This window comes from Aythya fuligula, chromosome 10, assembly GCF_009819795.1.
Source record: "Aythya fuligula isolate bAytFul2 chromosome 10, bAytFul2.pri, whole genome shotgun sequence".
NCBI lineage: Eukaryota > Metazoa > Chordata > Aves > Anseriformes > Anatidae > Aythya > Aythya fuligula.
Window position 1 is genome coordinate 12,234,458 of NC_045568.1, and position 14,746 is coordinate 12,249,203.

Genomic DNA, 14,746 nt, shown 5'->3' on the forward strand with positions numbered 1-14,746 from the left:
GGCCCGGGAACCAAAGGAAGAAAAAGAAAGAAACCGTCCTGGCCGCTCCAGTTTGCAGGCACCCGAAGCCGCTGCGATCCTTTAGAAAGAAAGGTCTTGAGGGGGGCTCTCCGGTCGTTTCGATAGGAAAATGAAGGCGGTGGAGCTGGAAATCCCGGCTCGGAGCGACCGGCCGGCGAGGCTGCAGCTGGAGAGGAGGCGACTGAGAGGGACGGGGGCGGCAGGAGGGCGACCCCTCACGGCTCCCCAGGACCCTTCACGGCTCCTCACGGCTCCTCTCGGCTCCCCACGACCCCTCACGGTCCCTCAAGACCGCTCACGGCTCCTCACGGCCCCTCAAGGCCGGCGACCCCTCACGGTCCCTCACAGCGCCTCACGGTCCCTCACGGCCCCTCACGCCCGGGGCGGGGACGGCCCCCGGGGGAGCTGCCGGCCCGCCTCTGTCCTTCATGGGGATTTCAGGCAGCGGGAGGATTTCACAAGGGGGAAATCGGACGAATTCAGCTGAAGCACAAGGGGAAAATCAGGCAGCCGGTGTTGGGGGGAGCAGTGCTGGGAGCCCCCGGGCTGCGGCAGCGGGGCTGAACGCAAGGAGAGGCTGCGGCTGCCGCGCTGCCTGACACACTTTCTCCCACCCCCTCTCGGCAAGTGCAGGCAGAGCCTCCAGCACCTCTCAAGGCAATGTCAGGCTGCTCCCGGTGCCCGAGCTGCAGCCTTGTGGCTTGCTTACAGGGCTTTAAATCTTTCTTGGGAACCGCCACCGGCCAAAGGCACCCGAGGCTGCTGCAGGGGCTGGGTGGTGGTGTGGTGGGACATGGGGCTGGTGTCCTGGGTGCGATGCTTCCCGCGTCGCCCCAAGGAGTTCTGCTCCTCCTGGTCCTGCACTGAGGTGGAGACAGGGTGCTGGACAAGAGGGAAATTGCTGCTATCAGCCAGCACTCGCTGCTTTTGCTGCTGAAATTAAAAGTGAAGCAGGCTGACCCGCAGGCCCTGCTCTGGTGTGCTGCGAGGTACAACCCCCTGGGTACTGACCAGCCCACACCTCATGTCCAAAAGGCAGCTTTCACCATAGTTGCTGGATCCCCTTGGGAACCAGCATCACCTACAGCAGCAGGATTATATCCACAAACAGTGAAGAGTGAGCAAAGCTTGGGGTTTGTGAAGAGCCCATGCAAAGCTCAGCGTGGGTTGAGGCACGGCAGCACAAAGGCTATCTACAGTTTCATAGGAGGGTCCAGTTGTTTGGGGCTGCTATGATGTTTGGTTAAAAGTGGCAAAGAGCTTACAAGTTTTGAGGGAAGCTCCCAGACAGGCAGCAAGCTGAAGTCTTGTTCCCTTTGGAAACCAAAATGGGATAACTCAACAGGACCTGAACACATCCAGCAGAAAGTTTTGCAGACCTGGGAACCCCAACTAACTCTGGGTGGCCCACATGGAGGAGGGAACTGGGTGCTAGCCTAATACCAGAGTTTTTGCCTGGATTAAAATGCAGCAACATCTTTATTTTGCGCCAAACTCAGCTGTTTCATGCGCAGACAACTTATACAAAAGCAATAAAATTACTAAGTAAGAAAAACCTACTTACAAAAGAGATATTTTGGTCCATAATTTGTTTTTAAGAAGTTGTTCAGTCTGACAATAGATTTAATTAGTAATTGAGCTGAAATTTGTAATTAGAAGTCTTTTCACACGGCTATTAATGCTTTTGCTGCAAAGAAATCTCATCTTAAAGGAAAAAAAAGAATCTCCAGTTGCACCACAAATACAAGAAGCTGCTGCTAATTTGGGAACAGCACATTGCTTGGGATGCCATGAAATGGACGTCTCCAATAGGATGTTTTAAAGAAAAGCTAAAAACAATCATTTATGCTCATGCCGCCATAAAGGTTTTCCCAGAATATCTGCTGCATTGAGAAGGGGCAGGAGAGGACAGGGCTGCTACACAGTTGGAGCTGCTTGGCTTCGTGGGAGAGAACTGGACGGAGCTGCCCCACTCCTCTGCTGCCAGGGGAGGATGAAGAGGCATTTTGGCACTTCAGACCCAGAACTGTTTGTAGCATTTGCTGAGCTGGCTGGCAAGAGCACAGCCTGCCAGAGGCCTGGAGAGGAGAGGATAAAGATGTTTACTCTATGGTTTCTGGCCAAAACCCATCAACATGATGCTTGCTTCATGTTTCAGGTGGCAGTATATTAAAACCAGTTGAAGCGAATAGCTTGAGTCTCTCATGGGAGGGAAAAGGGCACACCGTACACACTGACAAAATTAGGCAGCCAGAAAAGACACATTATGACATCAAAATATATAGGTGTCATAAAAGTGTGAGGCATCAACCTAAATCATGGCTTGACAAACCTGAGTAACCATAAGTAGAGCTTTGACTTTTCATGAACACTCTGTACACTCTCCTCTACCTCCTGTGTGCCTGGAACTAGCAGCTGCTTAAAAATGTTCTTGCAATATCAACTGCTAAACAAACCTCATCTAAAAAAATGATGTCTATTTACCCACACACTGAGCCCACTGGAAATAGTGAATTTGGTGGGTAGAGGGGTGTTAAAAAAATAATAATTTTTTTTAAGGACCTTTCCACATTACACACACATACCAGCACCTGGTTTATCGTTTCTTGTACCCAACGCATACTGCACTGCTCTTGGACTTAATATCCATCCCCAGAGCAAACTTTCAAATCCTCCCAGAACCACAGCGGGAGTGAAGCCGCAAATCTCACGTGGTCTAAATTGGTTGGGATGACATTTGCAAAACTGACTTTTATGCAAACAAGATAGAGAGGACAGCAGAGGAAAGATCACAGGCTATTCAGAATATTAATTATTTAGTCTGCTGCTCGATGGATACTTGTTCCTGCGACTTAAACCATTACTTATTTAATCACTTCCAAAAGCATCTTTGTCGGAAGTCACAGGACTGGGGAACACTACAGCAAGATCCCGAAATGGATCATTTAGCAGCGAACGTGCTCTGAGCCCAGGAGAACACGGAGAGGATCTTACATCACTCCACATTAGGAAGTCTCAGGAGATTCTCTGAAGACAGCTGAATGAACGTAATGAACAGTCAGCCACAGAGAAACGAGGAGGCAAAACACCCAACCACGCACACTTACGGCACGCAGAGAAATGCCGAAGTTCTAACCACACACAAAAATCACATTAATAGCAACAGAAATTGCTTTGGGTTAGGGAAGGTTCATAACAGACTGACGCAGATGCTTTCTATTTCTTTTAAATTCAGATCTTAAATTGAGATTTTTGCATTGCCAGCTCTTTCTCCCCAGCTACTTCTTCCATTTAGGAATACACCCCTGCACATCAGGGGCTGCCTGGGGCTGCACACCCCCCTGCCTGCTCAGCTCCCTCTCAAGGCTTGGTTCTGGCACAGCAGACCCAGTGCTCCCAGATGGCTTTCCAGGAAAGCTGTTTTTTTACTGGGAACTCCAACCTGGCTCTGCACAAAACCAGGAGGTCTGGGGAGCCTACACCCCTCCTCGACTGAATTGGGGTTTCAGCTGATGTGGAAGAGGAGGAGGAAGGACAAGAAGAAGGCCCATTACTCTCTTGCTGGAAGAGGTTTCATAGAAGATTACCCAGCTTTCCACTGGCCCCACATTTGCTCCATTTCATCCTCTCCAGTTTTTCTTAGCTGTACTTACTCAGAAACCCTGGACAACTGCATGCCAGCCTGAGGCTTGCAGCAGGGCTTTGGCCTAAGCAGATGCCCTGTTTTTAGCACACAGACCCAAAATGCAACGCACTTCTTTATTTACACATTTTTATGAGAAGGCGAGAATGGAGTTTATAAAAAAATCTTTGAAGAAATCTCCTATGTAAACCATTTAATAATGGAGCCAGAGGAAAAACTCTTTGATTATCCTTTCCTTTAAGTGCAAATTCCAGCAGCCAGTCCTAAACATTAACTTATTAGAGGTAATGAACACCGCAAGATAAATTTACCCATCCGGTAGGCAATTAGAGCTCCTGCTGCATGTACACACAGAGCACCAAGACGGAGAACGTTGCTAAAGGTACTTCCAAGGCCCTCATCCATCCCGTCCACCTCTAGAGCGCACTAAAACCGTCACCGCACATTTTTCTGCTTAACCATTTCAGGAGACATCTGCATCTATCATTGCCTGGCTGCACCGAGGGGAATTGGGGGAGAAGCTGGTGGTGAGTGCAGGACGCCTCCCGGAGCTCTGTAATGGGCAGAAGGCAGTGCTGCAGTGACCTTTCCTTGTGATGCTGTCAATTTGGTGCTCCCCAATTACGCATTTTGCCTGTGCACCAGTATCTGTAACCGGACTGAAATGTGTGTTAAAGCAGCAGGCTTCTAGGTCAGGAAGTTTCAAAACGTAATTATTGGGTTTTCCAGTCTTAAAAACTGAAAACTTACCAATGGCTAATGTCCCCACACAACCTCAGCAGATCTCTCTCCCTCCTAATAGAGCAGGGGAATATTTCCTTCCATACCTCGTGCAGATGCAAGCCCAGGCACTTGAATTTCTACTTGCTAAAATTACAAAGTGTTTTCTTAGGGGAAAACATCCCATCCTCAGTGAGTCTGTGCATAGGACACTGATCATCTACCTCCAAATCAGTCTGTTCTTCTCCTTTGGACGCCCAGAAATAAGTTGTAACCCACAATGGCTCAGCCCTTTCCTTTTGCAAGCGTCTACCAGAAAACTGACTTACCTAGAAGATTTTTAGCCTAAAAGGAGGAGAGAAAACATCTTGAGTTAATGGGAGTCACGAGCCCTTGCCAGAACCACACCCCCACCAAGGCATGGCCTCACACCACCCAAAGCATTTTCCAGCTTTGTGGGTTTAACCTTAACGGCTCACCTGCCTCCTCTGGGCAATTCCTGCTTACCCCCTCCTTTAGCTAACACTTCAGTCGGTGAGCTGAAGTTGTACACGCAGGTCCAAAACCCAGTAAAAGAAGCTCAGACTTGTACTGCTCGGTCTGGGTGGGGAGCAGGCAGTGCTCTGAGCTCTGGGGAGCGACCGCATTTATGGCTCCTTCCTGTAAATCCTTACTTCTTGCTAGGCAAAAGTGCTGCCCTGCTTCTTTCTCCTTTTACACTGTATATATGCCATGCAATTTTTTTCTTATGTCACTGAGCATTAAAGGAAATCCCACCATTTACCCCAACCTGTGGTTTTCTGGATTTGAGTAATCAGAATAGGAACACTTCAGGGTTGGAGACTCCAGTGCTGCTAAGAGAAACAGCAGAAGACAAATAGGCTGCAGCAAAATGCAAGATCCCCTATTCCTCAGCCAGCCCTAATGATGCCGAAGAGCTCATTCAGGGACCTTGTTAGCAGAGGTCAGCCCAACAAAAGTGAATGTCAGCTTTCTGACATTTTTTAAGCTAAATGGAGATCAGCTGGAGAACACGCAGCAATAAGCAGGAGGGTAATGACCCATCGGCAGCCCCCAGCAAGGTGGGATTTTATGACCTGGCAGGTTTGAGGGTTCTCTGAAAGCAGCACCACTCTGGATGCTGCACGTACAGCATCCAGAAGCAGATTTTTTTACTTTCACCCAGCCAGAACATCTCTCTCCACCTCTGTGGCTGTCCTGGACAGAACAAGCACTTTTGCAGGGCAAAATAAACATGTCCATATAGGAATGGTCCTAATTAGCTTTACTTTTCTTGTGCTTTTTTTTTTATTATTTTTCCATCCAAATCTATCATAGCAATGTAGCTAGCAGATATAAAACAGCCTTGGGACACGAGTCAAATCCTCTTGAGCACACATTGAACCAGCTCAGCAGAGAACTGGGCATGAATGGAGGAACCACACAGAAACAGAGACCCAAAGCAGCATCACATTGCAGAAGGAAACCAAAATGTTTAGCAGCTCCCACCTTCTGGGCTAGTAGTGATCAGTGCTCCAGCATGGTAGCAACTCATTTACAGCTACAAATCCAGAGGGAAAATAAGCATCCAGGTTCTTCAGTGATGGGACTGGTTCTCAATTTTAAGGCCATTAAATCACTCCAATTTACAGTGGATGCATGGCAGCTGCACTCGGCATCTCAGTATTAGCACCAGCACTCACCTGGCAGAGCCTGTTCACGACTGCTGCTCTTAGGCAGAAATGCTGCTTCTTTTTCATATTTGGGTAATATTGCCAAAAACGAGAATAACAGTGGGCCTGTATTAGCAGCAGCCAGCATCCACCCTCCTTCCCCAGCCTAGGCAGGCAGTTCAGATTAAAAAGCTCCATCACACAGACAATAATCATTAGAAGGAGAGGGGAAGCATATCCCACTATGGACTTCTGTTCTCCCCTCTCCTCATTCTTCTCCAAAATTCAGGACAGCAAGTCTCCTGTCCTTCCAGCAGCAGTAATATGGGCCCTGGCACATCTCACCCCAAAGAAGAGATGCAGCGCTATAGCTTACTGTGGCCTGAAGGACAGGTCTGGACGTTTAGTCACATCCAGCTCCACTCCTCTCTTGAGGGAAGGAAAACTTCTGCATCTCCCTTAAGAGATTTATCTTGGCATCCGTATTTTCAGACAACACTGCCAACGCAGATGGAAAAATAAGCAAGTGGGTCATCAGTCTTCACAGTTGTCACCCGGTTTCTTTTCAATGAGTAGCAGTGTAACAATGCATTAACAATAAATGAAATGCCGTGTTAACACTAATTTGCATAGTACGGAGCCACAGTATTTTGCTTCCTCTATTCTCCTTCCAAACTCTCCTGACCTGCATATGAATCAAGATGAAATTTAATTGCTGGGGCATTCAGCAGAATCACTGAATTCCTGCTTAATGAGGCTTCATTTGTACTCTGTAGCATCAGATACCTTCTCTCCAAGGTGCTGTGTTAACTAGTTCAGATGTAAAATATTTTTCAAGGCACATTTTCATATTCATTTTGACAGTCAAAGAAACAGCAGGAAAAGCATCAACTGCAAAAAGCCGATGTTAGTATCAGTAGCATGATAAGGCTAGCAAGATCCAAAGAGCACCAAGCCGTATTCCTTACACACACACACAAAAACAACTAATGGCTTTTATATCTGCTGCTGTGCACCACCTTACAGTATCTACGCTGAGCAACTCTTCTAGAAAAGACAAGGCAAAGCTAGGTGGGACGTGGCCAAGGTCTGCCTGGGAGCCAGCCAACAACCAGGAGCAACACCAATCATTTTGGTGACTCACAAAAAGCGCAGCCCACAGCGCACCCAGAAGCCAGAGCCTCCGGGTGGCTCTGCATTCAGACAGCTCATTGAGCTTACCTCATTCAAAAGTCCTTGGCTGTGGTCAGAGGGCTCATTTCCTCGTCAGGTGCTTCAGCCTACGTAGCTGAACGGTTGCCTGAAAAAACAGCTTTCTTCTCTTTTTTTTTTGCTTCTGTGTAGCACAGCCACCAGCAGCAGCGCAGGCAGGGCTGCCCTGCAGTTGTGCGTAGGGACCAAAGCCTCAGCCCCCTGAATTGCAGCTGACCACATTTCCTTGAGAAGACCCAAAAGGCCCTACAGTGATGTGCAGCATCCTGACACGGGGTGAAAGCAGGCCAGGCTCCCTTGGTGCTGCAGGAAGGCTCCCGGCTCCAGCCAGGTGCCCCAGCAGCAATGCAGCTTGCAGAAGACGCCTTCGGACAGTGTCAATGAGCAGCATATTTTGGGGTGAGGCTGGTTTGTCTCCAGCACCAAATTATGAAGTTTTACCTCCCAAACTGGGACAAAGCGGAGCCACACACAGCTGCAGGTAACCCCCAAGTGCTGGGACCAGTTATATATAAGGAGGTATTTGGGCTTTGGAGCACGTGGAGCTCCCCGAGGGACTGCAAATTGTTTATTATTGCAGGCTTGCGAGATGGGATCGGCCTCCCTTCTCCCATCCTGACTCCACAGAACAGTTACAGCATGCTGGTAGCAGTAGGTGAAGGTTTATCCTTTTTCTTAGGAGTTACAGAAACCTATCAAAGTCCTGTTTACAGCTCACCACCCTCACAGGTCCGAGCAACAACTGTGAATTTGTGCTGGCTGCAATAGGCAGAAGAGGGACCACAGTCAGTCTGCCATTTGCATCATAAGGGAAAAGAGTGGGGAATAGGGTATGGCGCAAAGTCGGCCCTAATTATCCCAGGGTAGCTAATTATAAAGGATGTAAATTGACAGAAATAAAACCACATGGTCAATAATAGTGTTTTTTAAAAGCTGGAAATTTTAGCCCATTATCTTTCCAGCTGAAAAGCTTTAATTGAAAATGGCTAATCTTCCAGTGGGTTCAGGAAGGGTTTACAAGCTAATTGCTCTCTTTTCTTTAGGATTAACACTGCGTTCTGTGAATAGGGGTGGAGGGCAGCAGATGTGCAGCCTTTACTCCCTTTAATCCAAATGCCCCCACTGCCACAGATGCTCCCAACGCTGTGCAGTGGCATAATGGAATCGCTTTCTCGCACATAAAGTGGTTGTTCTGAAATGAAATTACAGCCATCTATTAGGAAGGGAACAATAAATTTCCTCCACCACACATCCCCATCGCGAAAGACAGAGCATTAGCCTATAAAATCCCTGATGGAAGTAAATCTTGTGGGAGAGAGAGCGGTGAACAGATGAATTTACCATTCTCTTCTCATAACTGGTGCCTGGTGTCATTTGGACGTGGGCAGAAAAGGCATTAGATGGCAGAAATCGGCGTGTGCTCCCACAAACTTCTGGGTGGCCAGGACCTGGCTGCTGCTCCCTAGGCATGGAGATTTACATCAGCAGGGGGGGAAGAACAACTGCCTTCCATTGAAGCTGGAGGAGAGAAATTACTTTTGTTTTGTTGACCGCAATGGCAGCTACAACCTATTGGTCCCATAGGCTGCAAGCAAAGTTGGTTGGTGATCTGAGCTCCCTGGGGCAGGTGGGATTTGAGTTAGTTGAGAAAAAGGGATCGGGTGATCTCTGGGAGAGATGCACAGGAGGAAGGAGGGAGTGGAGGATCCCTAAGAGTGAAGGCAGAGTGACCCCTAATTCTCAGAAAGAGTAGGGAAGGAGAAATGGATTCAAAGACATCTGAAAATGAATTAAATCAGGTTGTGGCCATTCAGCTCCTGTTGTTACAAGGTAAGGAGAACTCAGCTCTCCCTCTGCACCCACCCTGCACAGAAAATGAGGCACACGATGCCTCCCTGAAACATCCTGACTCCCAGCTGGAAAGAGCCAACACCCCTGTCAGCAAAGCATTTTTCCCTTTCCCGTTATCAGATGGCAGGAAAGCCGCACGGTGCCTCCCAGCAGCCTGCCAGCCCGCCCCACCCTGACTGCACCTCCGAAAAGCAACGGAGCACCTGGGGTCAAAAGCAACGGGGAGAAAGACGAAGCACCTGGTGTTTGGATTGGAAGGAAAGCAAAGCCGATGTCTTGCAACATGAAAGCTCAGCAGCGCTGTCCAGAACTGGAGCAGCACCTTCCAGGGAGGTGCTACAGGAGGGACCCATCCCCTCCGGGATGAGCTGTGTCACAAACAGGAGAGCATCGCCTGGGCTTCCTCGGGATGGCCAGGAAAGGCATCTCTCCCTAGGGAACAATTCATCTCAATTCCTCTGAATCAAGTTCCTAACTTCAGCAATCTGTGAACTACCGAGGAGATTCGTCTCTTGAGAGAACAGCAAATACGGCTCATTAATTGCTTCCCCTGTTCCTCCTCCTCCTCCTCAAACCTACAATTTCCTGCTGACTCACCGTCAAAGGGAACACCCCAAAACCCAGCAAGAAAGCCCTGCAAACGCCACCCGTACCACAGCGTATCAATCAAACCCACGGCAGCAGAAGACACAAGAACTGGCGGGACAGATACCAGACACAGAAACATCAAAAGCTCAACAAGTTTTAAAAATACAATACATGTAAAGTTCTGCTGAATAGACGCCTTTTCAAACCCTTGCTGGAACAGTCACTAAGCTGCTGTCCTAAATCAAGTCTTTTATTAGCTGGAGAAATTGAATATTTAGTACTCAAGCAAAGATGAATTGTTGCCAGCCAAGGCACGATACTGCGTTCAGCAGCGATCTCTATCTGTCATGCAGAATATTTCCCAACTCTACGGCAAGCAGACGGCAGACACGCAGATGATGGGCACATGACGGGATCAAAATTGAGATGGATGCTGAGATAGCAAAGGCCTGGGTTAGGAGGAGATATTTGCAAAACTCCATTAACACAGTGACCCAGTTTAACAAGGATGCCTCCTCGCTTGTACCTTTTGATGACACAGGAGAAGAGGCAGCAAGCGCGCACTCTGCTACCTCGACAGCTGTTTGCACGCTGAAACACAGCAGTCACCTGTGGCAGCAAGGCATAAAAGTTAGCTGATCATTCATTACTGCCATAAGGTTCAGAGCAATATTTAGAGCAGGGCTGTTCCCTCGTTATGTTATTTCCCTGTGCTTTCCTGGACCATTGCTTCTGCTGCTCGAGGGAACTGCTGCAGCAGTTCATGCTCCGGAGCTGCAGCTCCTGCTCCAGCGGCGCGGTTCTGCGCCAGGGCCACTGGCAACAACGCCGAGAGCCCCCTTATTACTCTGTGCAGACAAACACCAGAACCCAGGCCAGAATCAACACTCCGTGAATTGCTGCCAAGAGGCTACGTTTTGTACGCTTGGCAAAAAGAAGGTTTGACTGCCCCCTTTGTATTTTTCTTTGGAAAAAAAAAAAAAAAAAAAGAGAGAGAAGAGAGAGACACAGAGAGAAAATTATTTTCTGAGAGCTTTGGGAAGAGCTCTGAAGACCTGGTTTTGCTATCTCCCACCTTATACTAGCTGACATCCCTGACACGCAGTAATAACCAGACCTGCTGCAGAACAGGAACGAGCAATACAAGTTTAAAAGGGCTCCCTAGAAAGTTTTTTGTAACTGCAATATTTTCTCCAATTACTTACAGAATGGTAATTTAAGAATATTTATTCTCTAAAATATATTGCGCTGTAAAGCCCTTTCACTCGGCTATTAATTCGTTGCTAAGGAGCAGCGCAGGGCTTAATAGGACGTGGAGGTTTGAGTGAAAATTATGGGCTTGCTCTCTCCGTAGCTGTGAACTGATGCATGTACGTTGAAGGGCAGGGGGAGACAACAAGAAAATAGGCTCGAGAGAAAAGATCAGACAGAGCAGTGGGGCTTACAGGTGCTCGGAACCAACAAGAAGCCCCTGAGGTTGGTGAAGGGGATGTTAATGCCTCCTTGCAAGATTTCAGGAGCACCCCAGCAGTAACCACACACCCCTGGAGAGCATCATGTGGGAGGCAGACAGGGGGCCAGGCATAACTGGGGAACAATTACCTGGATTTTCTGTGATTTTCAGGGGTAATTAAGAACTGGATTCCTTTAGAAACAGCATTTATCTGAAGCCCGCAGGCTTGTTTTTTTAGGCAGCGGTTGTGCCATTGCAGGGGATATTTGTGATGTGAATCGCAGCCACGTTAAAGACGCTGCTAATACACAAAGCACACCATAGCCTCCGTTATCCCTGGAGCAACTCGTTCCGCATGTGAAGCTCCTGGGCCAGAGGAAAATGGGGCTGGAGGAGGAGGAGGAGGAGGGTGCAAGTGCTCTTCACAGGTTGGTCTTGTTGCTGCCACCCCAGCGCTCTCCCAAGGGCTCTCTCACCTCTCCCAGTGTTGCCACGAAGAAGCCCCACACTGACAAAGGCCCAAATCCTCCCCTTGCTCAGGAGGCCGCTGACAACACAAGCATTCGGTGGGACCCCAAGGGCTGGGGAGGCCGGTGGGTGCCCCGTGGCAGGACGGACAGACGGACGGACAGACAGCTTGGCCAGGATTCGCCTCTCTGCAGAGGGCAACCCAAACACGCCAGCCGCCCTCGCTCCGTGGAAGAAGGCATTTGGCAGGATTTGACAGTTGAGTGAGAGAGCATAATTCCAGATGAAACAGGCCAGATTGGAGGATTTCTGCATAATTAGGAGCATAATGCTGGATAAGAGCCTCCTAAATACCCGCAGTTAACAGAGGGCAGCGTGCTCGGAGGAAGCCTGTCTCATCATAAGGGACTAAAGCTGGTGCTAAGTGGATGCAGATCTTCATTTTCCTTAATACCCGAGCAGCCCCACGGCAGTGAGGTCCTTCCCAGGACGTGCCAAGCCCTCAGCAGATCTCCTCGACCAGATGCCCTGGCTCGGAGGCACCCAATGTTCCCAGAGCAGCACCGCAGCTGTGCACGGACCCAGGCTCCGGGGAAGTTTCTATAGAAACAGGAATCAGATATAATTTAGGTGTTTATGTGGCACAGCTGACTTACACCAGCTCAGCCACTTTTAAGCCACTGAAGCTGAGGAAAAGAGCCTATAAAAGTAAGGTGGGATTTCCTCTTGCTCGTCCTACAAGGAGAAAACAATTCCCTTCCCAAGCAAAAAAAAAAAACAGGACAGGGGTCTAGCAGAAATCCCTAGCAGAAACCCCAGGGCTTGTGACTTTCCCAAGCCCTTCCCTCCACTAAGACAATATTGCCACCCATTTGCTGTCTCAGCTTCCCTCAGCACCCCTTTGCCTTCCTTAAAATAAAAAAGGGACTGCCTAAGGGCTAAACTTTGGCTTTTTGCAGATGAGGAGTTTCACGTTCTCTGGTTTTGAAGCAGCAAATTCTCAAAGCAAGTTGCAGATGACAGCTCCTAAGGGATGGTGCCACCAAACTTTCCTGCCCCCTCCCTGGAAACACTCGCTGGAAGGCAGCTGAAACTTTGAACGGAACAAAATAAAAAATGTTGAAAGGGATGGGCAAGGAAGGGAAAGCATAGGGATCGAGGAGACAGCAGATTAATAGCCTGGCATTTATGGCAGTTTAATAATAGAGCTGTCACAACAGGAGAGATTTACTAATTGCAGAGTCATTTGCTATGGATTCCCATCAAGCTGCCATTTAAATCGCTGTGTGGTTTTAAGATGCCTTTCGAAACAGGGGGAGTGGGGAGAAGAGACAACGCCCACAGTACTTATGCAGCTAAATTTAGGAAAGTATTGTGCTCTCGTGCAGATGAACGAGCAGACGAGGACAGCAAGGAGGGAGCCAGAGTTAGCACGAGCCCAGAGGGGCCGGAGGCAGGTGCAGGCCTGTGTCTTCTTGCAGAATTCGTCAGCCCCAGCTTTAGGAGCAAAGAGTCACGTTAAAACACTGATCTGAGAGTCCCCATCACTTGGGGTTGTCAGCAGGGAGAAGCGAGTGGGTGCTCCTTCTAACTGAGTTCACAGTGAGCTGCAGGCTTGTCATTCATGATTTCTCAGCACGCAAACCGTGCATTACGCAGTGCCTCAACCTGGCTTTGCTGCAGGAGCCTGGTGAGGGCACGAGGCAGCGAAGGAGAGCCCTGAGTGTCCCCTCCACCCTGCATCTCCTCCTCATCACGTCCCCAAGGCCACCGGTGCCAGCCCAGGAGGGATTCACAGAGCTCCTGGACCCAGGGCACCTGGGCTGTAGGAGAACTGAGCAAGGTGAGGAAGGTTTCTAACTAAATCCTCCAGGGACAGCTGGTACCTGGTAGAAATGCCTCGTTCCAGTTCAATCTGATGTTCCTCAGCCTTGACTAGAAAAGAAGAGGGCACAACCATCCTTTGCAGCACGGCTCTTGCTCCTGGGGAAGAGGCAGCAGCTGGCCGGGGCTGCCAGCACCCACCCCCGAGGTGCTGTGAGAGCTGCAGGAGGCAGGGGAGATGTGCCCCCCCCTCAGCCCAGCGCTGCCAGCCCACCCAGCCGGCAGCCCCAGGGGAGGCCGTGCCTTCTGCACCACGTACGCTCTCACGGCTCAGCCGAGACACTGGTGAAAAAGATGTTTTAATCCTCTTTTTCATTAGGGAACAAGGAAGTTAGGCCAGGGCTTTGCCTTTGCAGATGATCAACAATTAGCAGCCTACACGAGTGCACGGCTGGGGCTTTCTAGGCATTGCAGTTCTGCTGTCATTTAATAACCAGCGGTGACTCAGAGCTGCTCGCCTCCCACATGCTGTGGCCCAGAACTCTGGATCTTTTTCATCCCTTTTCACCCCAGTGGTACAGAAGATAAGAGTCTATTAAACGAGGCTGCTTTAGCAGTGCATCTGCAGCCAATCTGACCCGCCAAGAGCATGATTTGATCAGGTGTTATGTTCAAAAGGCTGTTGTTCAAATGCATTTGCGAAGAGGATGCTGTACGTGGGACTTCCCATATCAGCGCTGAGGACAGGAGGCAGCACCAGGTCCCATCCAGCCTCAGCACCCTACCCTTGTACAGCTGCTCTTAAGTGGGTTTGGTCTACCAGGAGCACGTTCAGATATAGACGAGGTGTGTTACACGGCATTTTCTTCCCAGAGGCACAATCAATCCCTGCTTTTAGTGGGGTAAGACAGCAGAAGCATAAGTGATTGTATTTTAGGGGATGCTCTACCACGAGCATGCTCAAGCATTACATTCAGGTGTAATGAACATATACTACAAGAAGAGTCTTCACTGAGGCAAATATTGTGCTAGGGACAAGTTCAGGTCTAAACAACTTCAGAAATGTTACTCTACATCTTAGATGAGGCTCTTCAGTCATGTTAAGCCCAGCCAAGCCTGCCAATATATATGTTCCCTACACATTCCCATCGAGATGAAGGTGAAGTTTATCCCCAGCTCCCTTGCTAGCTGAATACCTCCCAAGAGAAGTGTCTTTCTCTTGAGAAGACACAGAAGGAAAAGGATTCCCTGGTCACTTCATGTGTGGTACCTCGGGAAATCTCTCTTCAGAGA